This window comes from Falco naumanni, chromosome Z, assembly GCF_017639655.2.
Source record: "Falco naumanni isolate bFalNau1 chromosome Z, bFalNau1.pat, whole genome shotgun sequence".
NCBI classification, from domain to species: Eukaryota; Metazoa; Chordata; class Aves; order Falconiformes; family Falconidae; genus Falco; species Falco naumanni.
Window position 1 is genome coordinate 53669455 of NC_054080.1, and position 17521 is coordinate 53686975.

Sequence of the window (17521 nt, forward strand, 5' to 3'; positions counted from 1 at the left end):
AAGACACTAGCCATCTGCAAGGAAAGAGCAACAAGAAATGGAGAAACTAGCTTAAAAAGAAAAAAAAAAAGCAGAGAAAGATGATGGAAGAGAAAATAAGATTGAAGGAGATCCCTCAGAACAGGCTTGATGGGTGGAGGCGAAGGAGATATTTATCTAACTAAGAAACCACCTTGAGAAGAGAACAAGATCATTTCATGTTTTGTCTTTTGTTTTCTTGAAAGAAGTTAAGCACACATTTTATGCAGAAGAAACGGAAGTAAAAGAAGAAAGAACAATATCAAGATGGAAAAGGAATGGCTGGCATTCATTTAGAAAACTGCAATTACTTAACAAGAGACATGGCATGTCCTGGTCCACTTGATCAACTTCTGCAATACCAGAGAAGGAAGCAGGGAGTGGATGAAAGCAGTGAGCCTTTTGGGCAGAAGCCGGAACAAAGAGAAATACTGAATAAGTAAATAAACAAACAAACAAAAGGAGGTAAAAAGAAAAGGGAAAACAAAATAAAAAAAAAAAATGATAGAAGAGCTAAAAGGAGAGAAGACAAGAACAAAGATAATACTTCTGGCTTGGAAACTACAAAACAGTCAGACAACTGAATTCTTGTTTGTACCTGTTGTGAAAGGAAGAAGTGGAAAGATAAGTGAAGAGGTAATGGATCTGGGAAGGAATGTGCTGGGTTTCATGTTTGCTTTTGATGAACATCATAGGCTTCCTCTGCCTTTACTCTAGCTTGTCCTGTGTTTCTGAATGGCAGCCCTGTGCCCCAGCGTATTTACCAATCCTCTCAGTTACATCTCGTCCGCATACTTGCAGATGGTGCCTTTCCATCCCATTGTTAGGTCATCAATAAAGATTTTTGGCTCCAGTACTGGCCCTGGAGGAATGCCACATATAACCAGCATTTGCATTGCTCATCATACTGTGTTGAACTTAGTCATCCAACCAATTTTCTATCCACTTTATAATCCATTTATCCAGTATATATCTTACCAGTCTAATTATAAGGATTATCTGGAAGTCCATGTCAAAGGCCTCTCTACAGTTGAGGTAAACAGTAACCATCACTCTCCATCGCACATTTAGCCTGTTACTTCATTATAGACAGCAGTGAGGTTGCTCAGACATGATTTACCCGAAGTTAGTTATCAGCAACAATCCATGCTGACCATACAGAACTGAGTTTATTGTGTTTTGGTGCTAGTGGAAGTAAGTATGTGAACTATGTTACCAGGGAATCAGGTAGAACCCAAGAAAAGAAACTTAGTAGGGCTTGTATATTAACCCCTCACATAGCTCAGGACCTGTTTTGGGAAACTGAAAAGTAAATACAGAAGAAAAATACAGCTTTTAAAATTCACCTAGACTAGATTGTAGGTCTTAAGAAAGTACTTGAGCCTTTTTCTGAATGTTGGTTTTGTGGTTTTTTTTCTAAAGAATGATGTTTTCCTCAGGACTTCATAAAAGAAATGGGTCATGCTAGTCCTTTTCCCTATTTAGATAATTTACACCGTTATCTAATGCAATAACAAAAATTACAGTGAGCACAGATAGCATCTTTTATGTGGATACTTAAGGTGCTGCATCCTCTTGATCTGTTACTGTTTTCTAATTATATGAATGTGTTCTTCATACATTTAGCAGCAGCACAGGATCTAGATGTAGATATCCATCTTTCTTGCAGTCAGATAAAAAACATCTTTAAATATAATCTTTTATCCTAATCCATGTTATCCTTTTGTTATTTTACATGGGAGAAAATGAATAATCATTAGCAATAATAATCATCCTATTTCACTATGAGCTTGGAAACGTATAAATACTCAATTGCATTATGAAATCTCAGCTGTGATTATCAAGTGTAACAAAGACAGATGTGCAGGATTAGTTCATAAAATTTAATTAATTGTAGTTGAGACAGTCATTCAATAAGTGTTCTGATTTTGTATTTTTCATTTCTATGAAGAAAATGAAAAGTTACACATAATTCACTATGTATTTTTGATACAAGTAAGTAGTTTTAAAATCTGACCTTAGTATTGATAATATAAAAAGTGTAAGTCCAACAGTAGTAACATGACTTTGTTTGGATTTTAACAGTGCTGTTACATGAATGTGGGGGAAATAGAGAATTTTCCTGCTAAGAACAAACAAGCTGTTTACAAAGTCTTTTAGCACCAAAGGACAGATCAGAAAAGTCACACACATTGTTAGTTTTAGTGTTCAGAAACCTTCTAAAACCCAGAATTTGGAGGTGAATTTCTTAATTTCCCTTCATGCATGATGTACAAGGAAATGCCAGCATCTCACACAAACAGCTGCGATTTGATATGTTGATCAGAAAGACAGTGATACTCAGCATTCTCATCAGAAGATCCTTGAGCTAAAAAAACTATACAGGTGGCAAAAGTAAATACTAATTAGATCCACTCAGTCACTGAATTCCAGGCTGTAGGGTGGTACTTTTGTCCATATATTCATAGTACCTTGTCCTATAGTTAATCTTCCCAAACAGCTTCTGACCACTACCTTAGCTGACTAGCCATGTGCCATTAGTCAGCCAATGATCATACATGTTTTTTGCTTCATACATTAAAAAAAGCAAAAAAAAAAAAAAAGCTTTATTTCTTATGTTGAATAAACTTTTCTTGTTACATACAAATAGTATGTGAAGTTCAAACAGTTCTCAAATATGTAACAACATGGGCTGCAATTAAAACAGTTATTTATCTTTTTAAACAATTACCTTTTTTTAGCAAGAGACCTGCAGCTTTTTTTCTCATCTCATATCCTCCAAGTCCACTAAAATGAGAGTAGTTTGCACTGGTCTACCAGGGAGGCATAATGCTACAGAATTCTATAAAGCTGCTGCTTTGAACTTTCAAAAGTCATTACTGTCCATATCTCTCTGGATCTGACTTAAAGCTACACTTGAATCGTAGATAAATTAAAATATGGGAGCAACATAAACTCAGTTTCTCCATCATAAATATTTAGTTCCACTTTAGACTTTTTGGGGTAGATCTTCATGGACCTGGCAGATATGACACAAGATACGAAGTGACATGTGGGGGTGAGCTGACAGTCCATAAGTAGGAATTTGAGGAGGACACTCAAAAGGAAAGCTGAAGAGAAACACCTGACATTTCTTGTCTAAATTCTGCATATTCAAACAGAGCATGGTCTTCTAAAGACCATGGGAAGAAATAAGGAAGGTAGAATATCTGTATCATGAATGTCTTTGTTCTTTTCAATAATTTGCACAACAGAAAGTAATCCGATTCAAACTTGTAGCTGTGATTCTTTTGCCTGAATTTTTCCTGCCCAGAACACTTGATGACTCAGATACACCAAGCCGTTATGTGAGAAATAGACTTTGACTTTGGGTTTGGCTTTGGTAGGATAGGAGAATAATTAATGACGAGTAAAAGAACAAAAAAAACCCAAAACAAAAAACAACAAACAAAATTTAAATCACACAAATAATATAGGGGTTTTCTTGACCTGTAAACAATTCTCAACTGCCCTTTTTTGGAATAACTGACCCTTTGGCAATGAAAAAGGTTTTGGCAGAGATTGTGGAGTCTCCATCCTTTGAGACGTTAAAAGCCCAATTGGGCACAACTGTGGGCAGCCTGCTGTAGCTGACCCTGTTTGAGCAGGGTTGAGGTTAGGCAATCTTCAGACATGACTGTCAGCCTCAGTTATTCTATTGAAGACTTTTCAATAACAGGAAATGTGTAGAAATTTTCAAAATATTGATCTGACATGTTTTAAACTATTTTTAGGGTTTTTTTTCTTTTCCTTTTTTTTGCCAAACTGTAGAGGAATAAAGCTGGGTTAATTAGCATTGATAATACACAGCTGTGGGCTGGCTTCAGGGGTGGGGGGGTGGCCGATGTAGATAAGGTGCAGGTGTGGCGTGTTCTGTTAAGTGGTTGAGAGCCAATGAAAAGAGAGCAGCCAAGGAAGAAGCAGAGAGAGAGAATACATGTCCTGGAAGAGGACAGACTAGGAGAAGTCAGCAGAGGGACTGGCATGAAGAGTATGTTGGTATGTGATGGTAAAAGATGTTATGCAGCTGGTAGTTCTGAGAGTGCTGTGACACCAAACCAATGTGAAAATGACCTAACATGGTATCTTTATCAGAGATTTATTGGAAAGAACTGAAGATGAGGGCAAGAAAGGGAACCTTGTGGTTAATATTTAGTACAGGCCACTTGATCAAGGGGAGCCTATTGACAAAGCCTTGTTACTCCAGCTACAGTAGGCAGCATGGTTGCTGTCTCTTGTTCTGCTGGAGGACTTCAACCAGCCCAACATCTGCTGAAAAAGTAGCATGACAAGCTGTGGGCAATCCACAAGACTCCTGGAGTGAATTGAGGATATCTTTTTAAGCCAGGTAATAGAAAATGCTACCAGAGGGAATGTGTTACTGGACTTGTTGGTCACCAACACCAGTGAGCTAATCGGAGAAGTCAAGATTGGAGGCAGCGCAGGTTGCAACAATCGTGCTGGTGGCGTTTGTGGTGCTGAGGGATATGGGACAGGTGAAAATTAAAGTCAGAACCCTGAATTTTAGGAAAGCAAAATTCTAGCTGTTGAAGGAGTTAGTCAATAGGATCCCTAGGGAAACTACCCTCAGGGCAGAGGAGCAGAACAGAAATGGCAGATCTTAAAGGATGCTTTCCATACAGCAGAAGAGCTCTTGATCCTCCGATATAAGAAGATCAGGAAGGAACAGCAAGAGACTGTCACGGCTGTGTCAAGACCTGCTGATCAAACTAAAGGGCAAGAAGGAGATGCACAGGCAGTGGAAGCAGGGACAGGTATCCCGGGAAGGGTATAGGGAAAATACTCAGTTGTGTAGGGAAGGGGTCAGGAAGACCAAGGCACAACTGGAGCTGAACTTTCCAAGAGACACAAGGGTTAATAAGAAGGGCTTCTTACAGATATGTCATCCAGAAAAATAAGGTCAAAGAAAGTGTACTCCTCAATGAACACAACTGGCAAACTGGTAGCAACAGACAAGGAAAAGACCTAGGAACTCAACAACTTTCTTTGCCTCAGTCTTTGCCGTCAGCCACTCCTCCTCCACCTCTCGAGTGGATGGATGTCAAGGCAGGAACGTAAGACAACTCCTACTGTAAGACAATAACAGAGTCAAAGAATAATTTAGGTTGGAAAAGACCTTTGAAATCATCATTTCCAACCATTAACCCAAGACTGCCAAGTTCATAACAAAACTGTGTTGCTAAGCTCCACATCTGTGTGTTTTTAAAACATTTCCAAGGATGGTGATTCCACCTCATTGGACATCCTGTTCCAATGCTTCACCACTTTTCAGTGAAGAATTTTTTTCCCTAGTATCCAATCCAAACCTTCCTTGGTGTAACTTGAAGCTTTTTTCTCTTGTCCTGTTGCTAGTTACCTAGGAGAAGAGACCAGCACCCACCTGCCTACAACCTCTTTTCAGGCAGTTGTAGAAAACAGTGACATACCCTCTGAGTCTCCTTTCCAGGCTAAACCTCAATTCCCTCAGTTGCTCTTTCTAAGACTTGTGCTCTTAGACCCTTCATCAGCTTTGTTGCCCTTCTTTGAATGCTCTCCAACACCTCTACATCGCTGCTAAAGTGAGTGGCCCAAAACTGAACACAGTATTCATGGTGCATCCTCACCACTGCAAAATTATTTCCCTAGTCCTGTTGGTGGTCACGCTATTTTGGATACAGGCCAGGATACTGTTGGTTGCCCTGGCCACCTGGGCATACTTCTGGCTCATGTTCAGCTGGCCATCAAACAGCACCTCCAGGTCCTTTTCCACCAGACAGCTTTCTTTAGTGCCACCTAAGCACTCTTCCCCAAACCTGTAGCACTGTTGGCATTGTTTGAACCCAAGTGCAGGACCCAATATTTCCCCTTGTTGAACCTCATACAACTGGCCTCAGCGCATCAATCCAGCCTTTCCAGATCCCTCTGCAGAGCCTTCTTTTCCTCAAGTAGATCAGCACTCTCCTCAACTTGGTGTCATCTGTAAATTTACTGAGAGTGCACTTGATCCCTTCATCCAGATCATCAATAAAGATATTAAACAGAACTGGCCCCAGCACTGAGCCTTGGGGAACACCACTTGTGACCATTTGCCAGTCAGATGTAACTCCATCTGCTACCACACTTTGGGCTTGACCATGCAGCCAGCTTTTAACCCAGCCATCCAAGCCACAAGCAGCCAGTTTCTCCAGGAGAATGCTGTGGGTCAAAGGATTTACTAAGGTCCAGGAAGACAACATCCATGCCTTTCCCTCATCCACTAGGTGGGTCATCTTGTTGTAGAAGGAGATCAGGTTCATCAAGCAGGACCTGCCTTTCATTAACCTGTGCTGGCTGGACGTGATCCACCGGCTGTCGTGCATGTGCCATGTGATGGTGCTCAGTTTGATCTGCTTCATAACCTTCCCCGGCACCAAGGTCAGGCTGACAGGCCTGTAGTTTCCTTAGATCCTTCTTCCTGCCCTTCTTGTAGAAGGGCATGACATTTGCTAGCCTCCAGTCTTCTGGGACCTCTCCAGTTTGCTAGGACTGTTGATAAATGATGGAGAGTGGCTTGGCAAGCTCCTCCACCAGCTCCCTTAGTACCCTTTGGGTGGATTCCATCTGGCCCCATAACTTTTGAATGTATAAGTGAAGTAGTAGTCACTAACCATTTCTTCCTGGACTGTGGAGACATCATTCTTCTCCTCCTCATTCCCATATTTTAGCTCAGGGGGCTGAGTACCCAGAGTTGTTGGTCTTACTATCGTAAGACTGAGGCAAGGAAAACATTAAGTACCTCAGCCTTTTCCTCACCCTTTGTGGCAATATTCCTTGCCACATCCAATAAAGGATGCAGATTATCCTTGGCCTCTTTTTGTTTCTAATATATTTGTAAGAACATTTTTTTTATTATCTTTTATGGCAGTAGTCAGCCTGATTTCTACCCAGGTTTTCACCTCTCTGATCTTTTCCCTGCATAACCTTGTGGCATCCTTATAGTCCTCCCCAGTTGCCTGCCCTTTCTTCCAAAGGTGGCCAGCTCTCCTTTTCCCCCTGACTTCCAGCCAAAGCTCTCTCTTCAGCCAGGCAGGCCTTCTTCCCCACTGGCTTATCCTTTTGCACACGGGGAAGGCCTCCTCCTGCGCCTTTAAGACTTCCTTCCTGAAGAATGCCAAGCTTTTCTGGACCCCTTGACCCTTCAAAACTGACTTTCAAGGGAAATTGTCAATCAGGCTCTTAAATAGGCCTTTTCCCTGGTTGTCTCACTGACCAGCTGTGTCAGGAATTTATCTTCCACACACTCCAAGAATGTCCTAGATTGTTTCCTGTGTTCTATTTCCAGAGGACATCCGGTAGGCTGAAGTCCCACATGAGAAAATCAGGTGTTTGACCACCTGAGGAACCTGAATGTATGTAAGTCTATGGGACCTAATGAGATGCATAACAGAGTCCTGAGGGAATTGGCTGATGTAGTTGCCAAGCCACTCTCCATGATATTTGAAAAGTCATGGCAGTCAGGCGAAGTCCCTGGCAACTGGATACAGGGAAATACTGTAGTCATTTTTAAAAAAGGTGGAAAGGAGGACCCCGTGAACTACTGATCTGTCAGCTTCTCCTCTGTACCTGGGAATATCATGGAACAAATCCTTCTAGGAACTGTGCTAGGGACATGGAAGACAGGGACATGGTTCAAGACAGCCACTGTGGCTTCACAAAAGGCAAGTCTTGCCTGACCAATCTAGTGGTCTTCTATGATGAGTGACTACATCAGTGGACAAGGAAAGAGTTACTGATGCCATCTATCTGGACTCCCATAAGGCTTTTGCCACATGTTTTGCCTTTAATATTCTTCTCTCTAAGTTGGAGAGATATGGATTTGATCGATGGACTGTTTGGTGGATAAGAAACTAGTTAGATGGTTGCATCCAGTGGGTAGTGATCAACATCTCAATATCCAGATGGACATCAGTGAGAAGTGGTGTCCCTCCAGCATCTGTACTGGGACAAGTACTGTTTAGTATCTTCATCCGTGACATAGACAGTGGGGTTGAGTGTATCCTCAGAAAATCTGAAGATGATGCTAAGCTGAGTGGTGCAGTTGACATGCTGGAGGGAAGGGATGCCATTCAGAGTGATCTGGAAAAGCTACAGAAGTGGGCCCATGTAAACCTCTTGGGGTTCAACAAGGCCAGATGCAAGGCCCACAGTTCAATACAGGCTGGAGCATGAGGGGATGGAGAACAGCCCTAGGAGAAGAACTTGAGGGTACTGGTGGATGAACAGCTGGACATAAGCCAGCAATGCACATCTGCAGCCCAGAAAGCCAGCCATAACCTGGGCTACATAAAAAGAAGAATGGCCAGGAAGTTGTGTGATGAGAGTCTGCCCCTCTGCTCTGGTGGGACCCCACCTGGAATATTGTGTTCAGCTCTAGAGTCCTCAGCACAGGAAAGCAGGAAAGACATGAACCTGTTGCAGCAGGTCCAAAGAAGGGCCACAGAAATGATCAGAGGGCTGGAACCTCTATGAAGTTCCTCTTCTGTGAAGACAGGCTGAGAGATTTGGGGTTGTTCAGTCTGGAAAAGAGAAGGCTGAGGAAGACCTTATTGTGGTCTTTCAATACCTAGAGGAGGCCTATAAGAAAGATGGGGACAGACTTTTTAGTAGGGCCTGTAGCAATAGAACAAGGGGTAATGGTTTTAAATAATTTTTTATAACGAGGGTGGTGAGGCACTGAAACAGGCTGTCTAGAGTAGTGGTAGATGCCCCAGCCCTGGAAATATTCCAGGGCAGGCTGGACAGGGCTCTGAGTGATCTAATCTAGCTGAAGATGTGCTGTTCATTGCAGGGCTGTTAGACTCAATGTTTTTTAAAGGTTTCTTCCAACTCAAACTATTCTATGTTTCAATAATCCTATGATTCTATGATTTCAGTTAAAATAAAGCTAATTCCTTTCTCTGAATTATTTAAATCAGGTTTATTTTCCCACGACAAATAATTCTACAGGTTATCCGGTTCAACAGATTGCTTTTTCTTTTTCTGTGTGTAGATTGGTAAATCAGGAAAAAATATCCACATAAGAGATATTTAATCTTTTTGAGAGCTAGTTTGTGTTCATTTTCTTGTCTAATAAAGGGGTCATATTCAAGACATATTCTTCAGTACACTGCAATTGTTGCATTACAGTGTCACTTCAGGTAAGAATCTAATTACACCTATGGCCATGTAACTTGATTACTTCATCCTACCCAAATCTATGTATTCTGAGTAACCCCAGGATTCTTGTATGGGTTTCCTCAGTCAAAGATGCTGTAACAGTCACATACTAGTTTCATATCATAGTATGTAGTCATTTCAGTAAAATTAGATTGCCATTTGACAGTGACAGCTATAGTTCATTGTGTATTAAAAGATTAATTGGGACCATATCTATTCAAAAGATTAGTCTACACTGTCTAGAAAATGAAAGCTTGAGCTTTAGTACAATGGATATATTTAATTTCTTTGGAGAAATCTAGATGGAAGAAAGATATCAGTCTGTTGCAAAGATAGTAATCAACTATTTATATTTAAAGTTTTTTTTTACTCAGATTCATAAATTTATGTCTCCAAGTCACTGCTGAACAAGTTCTTCTAAGATTTTAACTTGTTTTGAAAAAGACCATTGAGAGATCACTAAAATGAGATAGGGTACAAGTAAGCATTGTTACAATTACTATTACTCTCTCTGCATACCCTCTTATTTGCTTGTTCCCAATGTTATCTTTATAAACTACCTAAACTGTGAAGTTTTCAATACACCATTTTTTTCCAAAGTAAACCACTATTTTCTAAAGTAATAGTATAATGCATAAGTAGTAGAAAACCTGTTCAATTACACTTAATGTAAGAAATACTAGTAACTCACTGGGACAAGGTTTTGCTGGAGGAGCTTTTAGAAAAATAATTGTTTAGCTCCTAGTTTTGTATGAAACCAGCTACAGTGTTTCCCTAAACTCTACAGAATTTCCTGAAATACAATGGATGTTGTATGCATTCAAGAGACTTTCAGGTGATACCAGTGATAAACTTGTATCAGTTTCTTAATGCTCAAAGAAAAACTCTTCAGTTACAAGAAAAATGAGTAAAGGATCAAGGAAAGAAACTAGGCAAATATGGGAAATTTGTAATTTTACATTTGTTTTTTGATTCTAAGACCTATAGTGACAGTCTAAATATTTTTGACTAGACAGATTAATCAACTGCCAGAACTACTATGTTTTATGTAACTTAAGGGCCTGGATTTCTGAGAGGACTGCCCCTGTACCACAGGTTTTGGAAAAGTGGTATGTAAATTCTAGCTTCTGAAATGATCATACAAAAGACTAACTTTTTCCTGTTTATTGGAGTTTGGGACTTACAGACACCCTGCATGTTTGAAATAGAATAGTACTCATCCAAGGGTACCCTCATTTTGTATCAAAAGCCTCTGACACAGAAACTGCCTAATCTTCCTTAAAATCATCTAATTTTTGTCACTTTGACATTTTCAGGAATGAATGGTGAAACAGAATATTTAGCAGACTTAAACTTTAATCCTTTTTTTAATCCTTTTCCATGTACCATTATAAAGAATTGAAACAATTAGCACTTAACTAGTGAGGTAAAAGGTTTCAAAATATTACATTAAATCTTTCCAGAAAGTGAAAGAAATAAAATTTAATTATCCCTAAGGATATTCATAATCAAAACAGTAGCTTAAAAATAAATAAAGTTAAATCTATATTAAAAAGAAGGAACAAAAAAAATTGAAAGCTTTGAAAATATTTTCTTTTTAATATACAATTATATCTATTAATATAAATTACTTTTTAAACAATTTAGAAAGAACCCTTCCACCCACATATACACAAAGATGGTAATTATTTTTTGAATACTGAACTATATGATCCTCAGAAATAATGTACTTATTAAAAATTAAATAAAAATGTATTAGCTTAAAATGTTTATTTTAGAAAATATGGCTATTAAGAGTATCTGTATCTTAATTTGTAATCTGATTAGCAGACAATAGAAAACTACTGAAATGTGAGTCATATGCATCTGTGAAATATGAAATTCTGAAATAAATTACAATGGTTTGCTAAGACTTTTGAGCTTTTCACTGTTAAGCAGGAACTTTGTTTCCAGAGCTGTTTTTTAAATGAGTACCTGTCCAAATAGGTTGACACAGGCACTGAATTTCTGCTTTTACAAAAAGAACGCTAGAGGAAGAAGCTATATTCTGAATTTAACACGACTTGGAAATTGCACAGTTCATTTTTTTGTCTGTAAGGATAATTTATTTATTTATTTTACTCTGCTATAACCTATAATACCAAGTGAAATATTATCTCTGAGGTATTTGTTACTGAATGGAAAGATGTGTCAATACAGCACTAGAACTACCAGTCAAATTCTAATTCAGTCATTAAAAATCTGCTTTTGATTTAACATCACAGTAAAATAAATTAAGCAAATGTTCTACTTAAACATTTTTTTTACAGCTGTAACATGCATAGCTTTATATGTCAAACTGTGTTCAATAAATTAATTACAGAAGCTTAACTTCTTGTCCTCAAGATGTTTAGTTCTATACAGAGTTTGGTTTGGCTTTGTTTGTTTGTTTGGGTTGTGTTTTTTTTTTAAGTACAAATGCTAATAACCTACATTTATTGAAGTGTCATTATAATATCTGCTAAAAAGACCATCATTTCAGGCTTATGAATGGTAGCCACTGACATATGTTTCTCAGGACCTTAGGGAAGATTTCTCAGGAGGTTTCCTAAAGAGACCATCAGGCAACAGCAGCAACAAATTAGAAACAGATCTTGTTTTTGCAATTACCTGAGTCATGGTTTGCTCCCCAGTCTTCAGTTCTTCCCAGAAGCCCTTTGAAAGAATGCAATGGAATTATGGAGGAATAGTAAGGTGGAAGATCTGATGAGTGCTCCACCTGCACGACTTACCCTTCCGTATAATAGAGAACTAGAGAATACAGAATAAATCCTTTTTTTTTTTTTTTTTTTAAACACACCAATATCCATCATGATAGAATGTTAAATTTAAATTAGAAGTAAAAAAGCAATTCCAATAAACTATGAACGGAACCTACTGGGCCCACTACAAAGTTATATTGTAAAAAGAGACAGTGATGTTTAACTGCTTCTTTAAAGAGAAAAAAATGCACTCCTTTAATCTGTTCTGTGTTGATCTTAATCATGAATACATTTTCATGATAGTCAAGACTAATCACTAATCAGTCTTGACTGCTCCTATATATCAGAGAATGATTTCCAAACACCACCTCCTTGCTGCTTCCTATGCACATCCTTACATACTTGTTTTCTGTTTTTCATCTTGATTCAAATTAATGCTTCTCAAAATTTTTTTAAAAGATTTCATTAACCGAGTGTTTCTACATAGTTCACTGTGTCATCACAGGGATTTTCTAGAGATTCTGTAACGTAAAGTCCCTCCTTTACTTTAGACACATAGGGGTTAAAAAAAATTCCTTCAATCTTTAACTGCTACTTATGTATGCTAAAGAAGGGTTTCTGGGAAGTAAATGGTCTTTTAGCAAAACAGTAGGAAAGATTCAAGCCTACCCTGTCGCTTAGACAACTAATTACACCATTACATGCAGCAATTACAATTAAAGATTTTCAGCTGATGAAAGGCATGTTCACTGCATTCTCATTACCTCATATTTCCTTGCCAACACTCAAGAGTATAATGATTTTGATGAAACAAAAACAACTCAAGAAGCAGTACTTTCTCAGTAGCATCAACAGACTAACTTAGGGACCACAATGGAACTCCTTCTCGCCATTATATAACATTTCATCTGAAGGAGTAACATCCATTTTTTGTGCTGAAGGTATTTTGTTTAAATTGGTCTTTACAAAAATGTGTTGTCAGGGATTCACTACAATGTTACCTTTATTGTTCAAGTCAGCAACTTATAGGACCCAGTTTAGGCTGCTTTCTTGGATTTAAACTAATTGACTTCTCCCAAATTTAAATAGTTCAAATAAATTGAGAAAAGCCTCCTTGTACTAAACTGAATCATGCCAAAAAATGGGGTAGTAATTTCATATGTGATAAATAAAATTATTTTCCATGATAATAAAGAACAGATTTAATCAATACTAGTCTAGCAAAGAAGAAAGAATATTTATTTCCCCCATGTATGTATCAGTCAATTTCATAATTAAGCATGGTCCAGAATATGCAGACCTAGAATAAGGAAAAATACCAAATAAGCATTTTGAAGACTGTGGAGAAGTTAGTTCTGTTCTATAACAATATTTAATAAATTCTGGATATGCAAAAGGGTGTGGGAAAGTAATATATATGTCTTACTGCATTTTGAAAATTCCTGATCTTCCCCCACTGTCCATTAAATTGCACTGAAGAAAAATGTACGCTCCAAAGTGTATGGTATTTTGTATGGTCTGATGTTGTTTGTTAGAGAAATTAGGTATAGTTTCAGAAGGGGATAAACTTTATGCTTGGATGTGTGATGTTTAATTTTGTCTTTGCTATTGTTAGGAAAAGAACTCAGCCTTAAGAGACACTAAATTTATTATTTTTTTTTGTAATAAGTCATCCAATTCCTTCTCCAGATAAAAAAATATGTGTGTGCAACAGATGTTGATACTGTCATTCTTAATTTCTAGTTTCACAATCATTTCCATAGCAACAGAATGTTTTTATAAACGCTACATCGTTGCTTGTCTTTTGAGTAGAAGCAGCTGAGATGTGAATCCATACCTGATTTTCAAAAAAAAACCAACCCAAAAAGCATGAAAGATGATGTAAAGAATTATTATTCAGATTAAGTTACTCATCTGGTTTATCTTGTTAATAAAGATGAAAGTCCCAGTGTCAGATATGTCACTGCAGCCCAATAACGCATCTGCCACTCAGGTGAGTGCAAGTATGCCTGCTGCAGAAGTGTAACTATATATTTCGAAGGAGAAGCTTTCATTAAGTTTGTTAAAGTCCAAGATAAATATGCTACCAAATCAGATTGTAACAGGGACTACTTATTTTGGTTACCTTCCATGTTTTATCTTCAGTTATGTCTGACCATTCCTCATTGGGGCTGTTTTCTGGTTACCTTTGCTTCTTCTCAAGTCAGTAAAGGGACTATGACACCTTTTTACGACCACTGTACTATGTGTTACATGTGAGGTGTGTGTTAACAGCTTTACAGACTTATGTTGTCTCTCCCAGGAACCTGTTTACTAGAAGAAAAAGAACTTTGTATAGCACTAACTTTATTAGTATTCATGAAATAGTATTTTGAACATGTGAGTCCTTTGATCTCAGTATTTTGCATTTCAAATTCATTATCCCATTTCTAATCTATTACTTCAGTCAGGACTCTTCTGTGCAAACTGATGGATGTAACTCATGTTTCACAAAGACAGTGTGGAAACCTCATTAAGGCTAAATTTTATTCCAAATTATGTGGGGTAGGTTTTCCAACATATTTTGTAGTCTTTGGGTTTTTTCCAAACTTTTACTATTTGGCAATTTTAAAGCATTAATAAATTCTGTTACTTAACAAGAGGATGCCAATTATCATGTATGACAACAGCACAACAGGTTTCTATCAAGTTCAAACAATCATTAAGTGCAATAATAATAATAACAACATCTTTTATATACTTTTCAATTAGAGAATAGATTCTTACCAATCTCTTTTACATAACAAACAACTGATTAGACCATTTATCTGTGATATAAGAGACACATTTTAAAATTGGTGTTGTAAGAGAAGCTCCAGGTTCCAATTATAGGTGGAATGTCAAGTGGAGGTATCCTTTTGCAGAAACTGCTTCTGCACAGAAAAAACCTCAAGTAAGCAAGTGAGCAAACCAACCAATTCAAAATCCCTGAGGTTAAGAATAAAAAGAAAAGGAAAGCCATAATGTTATATCCTGTGCTTAAGTCAGTGTTTCAGTTTCTTTTCTAAATAACTTTCATAGATTTCATCTAATAACTGGATGCAAAGAAGGAAGAAAACCTTGGACTCACATATCTTCCTCAAACTTTTTATGTTTGCAATGTTACAATGAAGTGCAACCCACGTTTTTTTCCCCAGGCAAATTTTCAAAAAGCTTGATCCCTGCTCATTTTGCAGCAAGATATATTAGAGATATTTACTAGTAGCAGAAAATTTCAGATACAAGACTTACTCTGAAACCACAAATTATGTAGTAAATGAAAAAGACACACTTGCTAACCATGTTTTATTGTTTCTTTATGCCTGTGATGTTTTCCACATACTAATCCTCAGAATACTTCCAGTTCCCTGGGGCTTTTTTGCTCTGCTTTTTGAGAAAGGGTCAAATCACTTACAAGGAAGTGGGGTAAAGCAGCCTCTTGTATGTGAATGACAGGAATGTATGTGGATGTCAGGGATAAGACAGAAAAAGGAGAGAGAAAAGTATTTGGAAAAAAAAATCAGGAGATGAAGGCTTATCCAGATTTGTGTGGGGAAAGGAAAGTAGGGCTTGGAAAAGGACAGGGAGTGTAGACCATATCCACACCAGATTGCTAATTTTGTTTCGTTAATTTTATTCTTCTATGCAAGACTGTAATTTCCTCAGCTTTGGTATCTGACCTATCACAAACGTGATATGAACCAAATGGCAGAACCACATTTCAACTGAATTAGCCAGACCAAATGATGAGTGTCCAGAAGAAAGAATGTAGAACACATACAGTATCTGCAGAAGAACACGATACATAGAACAATAGGTCAATAGAACATTCATTTGAGTGCAATTGTTACTTTTGGTCCTTTTTATAGAACATCTGAAAGGGGAGAGTAAGTTTCCACTAAAACTAAACTGTGAACCACATGGCATTTTTGAGCTCATACTAGGAAATTTAAAACCAGAATGGCAGTTGCTGAACTAAGTCCTTCACAGAAATGTTGAAGTAAAAGAAATTGTTACAAAAAGTAGTAATTATTCCATTAATTTATTTAAATGCTGTTATTGAAGATATTGTCTGCATTCATTAATCATTAAAAAAAAAAAAAAAAAAAATTGGCAGATGTATGAGTTATACAAAGTAGCACTCCAAACAGCAGCAGACATTCACAAAACCAAGAGGTTTGGGGTTTGAATTTCTGAAAAGTGGATTCCTTAAATTTTATTGAAATCTTTTCATATACTGCCATTCTTCTATGAATGAAGCTATGCACAGAAGAAAAACATACTGAAATACTTCAGGTGCTTCACACTGCAAAGTTAGCCAGTCTGTCAGTTCCTGTTAAGTGCTTATTGCAGCACCTGTTGTTCTTGAAATTAGCCACAGCTGAGTTGACCCAAGTTTAGGTGGAGGATATGGCACAGAGTTTCATTCTTTATGTAGCTTGAGCAGAAAAGTGTGGGAAAAAATATAATTTAATATGTAAGGTAATTGTTCTATAGAAGGAAAAAAAGAAAATTGTATGCCATTTAGCTAGGGAAGAGGATAAAATATGTTGTTGCAGTGATGTCATGTTGTAAAAAGAAATGTTAAGTATGATTGTTACTAAATAAAGGGCTTGTACAAGAGGGTTATGCAGAAAATAGGTCTAAGATATTCCTACAGAAGTTTTGAATTGGATTAGGAAGGGTACTTTTTGCATGTTCTTTGGAGTAACTCTAATATTGCTATAAATTTAGAAACTTGAATCTTGCCACAGTACAGATATGTCTCCAATACTTAAATACAGGTTATATGTCTACAGAAGAGATCAAGGGAGTTAGACTTACACATTGCACTGGTGTTAAAAACAAGTGGGTATTAATTTTAGATCACTTTGAAGATTTTGGATGTGTTTTTGCTTATAATATTGTGTCCAAGAAACCTCCATTTCTATTCAATACTTATTGAGATCAGTTTCTAATTTGAAGCTGAAAAAGAAAAAGGTTGCTGCATAGATTTAGAATTGTATGCTACCTTTCATGTATTCTGTGGGTTTCTTCAGCATAATTTCAATATAGCAAAACCAAGTTACCATTATGTCCTTCTTTATATCCAGGGGTGTTGTCTGAGTTAATTTAATTAAACAATATGTAACGCAAATAGCTGAAGCAGACACAAGTTTCTGCAGGAGAAACCTGATTAAGGAAACACTAATGAAAGAGAATCTGTATGCTGATATTCTGTAAGATACAAATCCAGAGCCCTTATTCTTGTATACCCATAATGACACACATTCTTTCCCTCTATTTTTCATTATTTGATAGGGGGTGGGATTGGTGGGTATATGGAGAGGGAATAAGAAGACAAAGAGACTATATGACTATTGTTGTTAATGAGGTGTGAATGATATCAAGCTGTTGCCGTAGGTCTTGCCAGGAAAGAGTCCTCAAGCGACAAGAAAAATGAATGAATTTTGGAACCTCCCTCAAGCAGATCTGTTGCTATGAAGTCAGAATTTCTTTTTAGATACTGA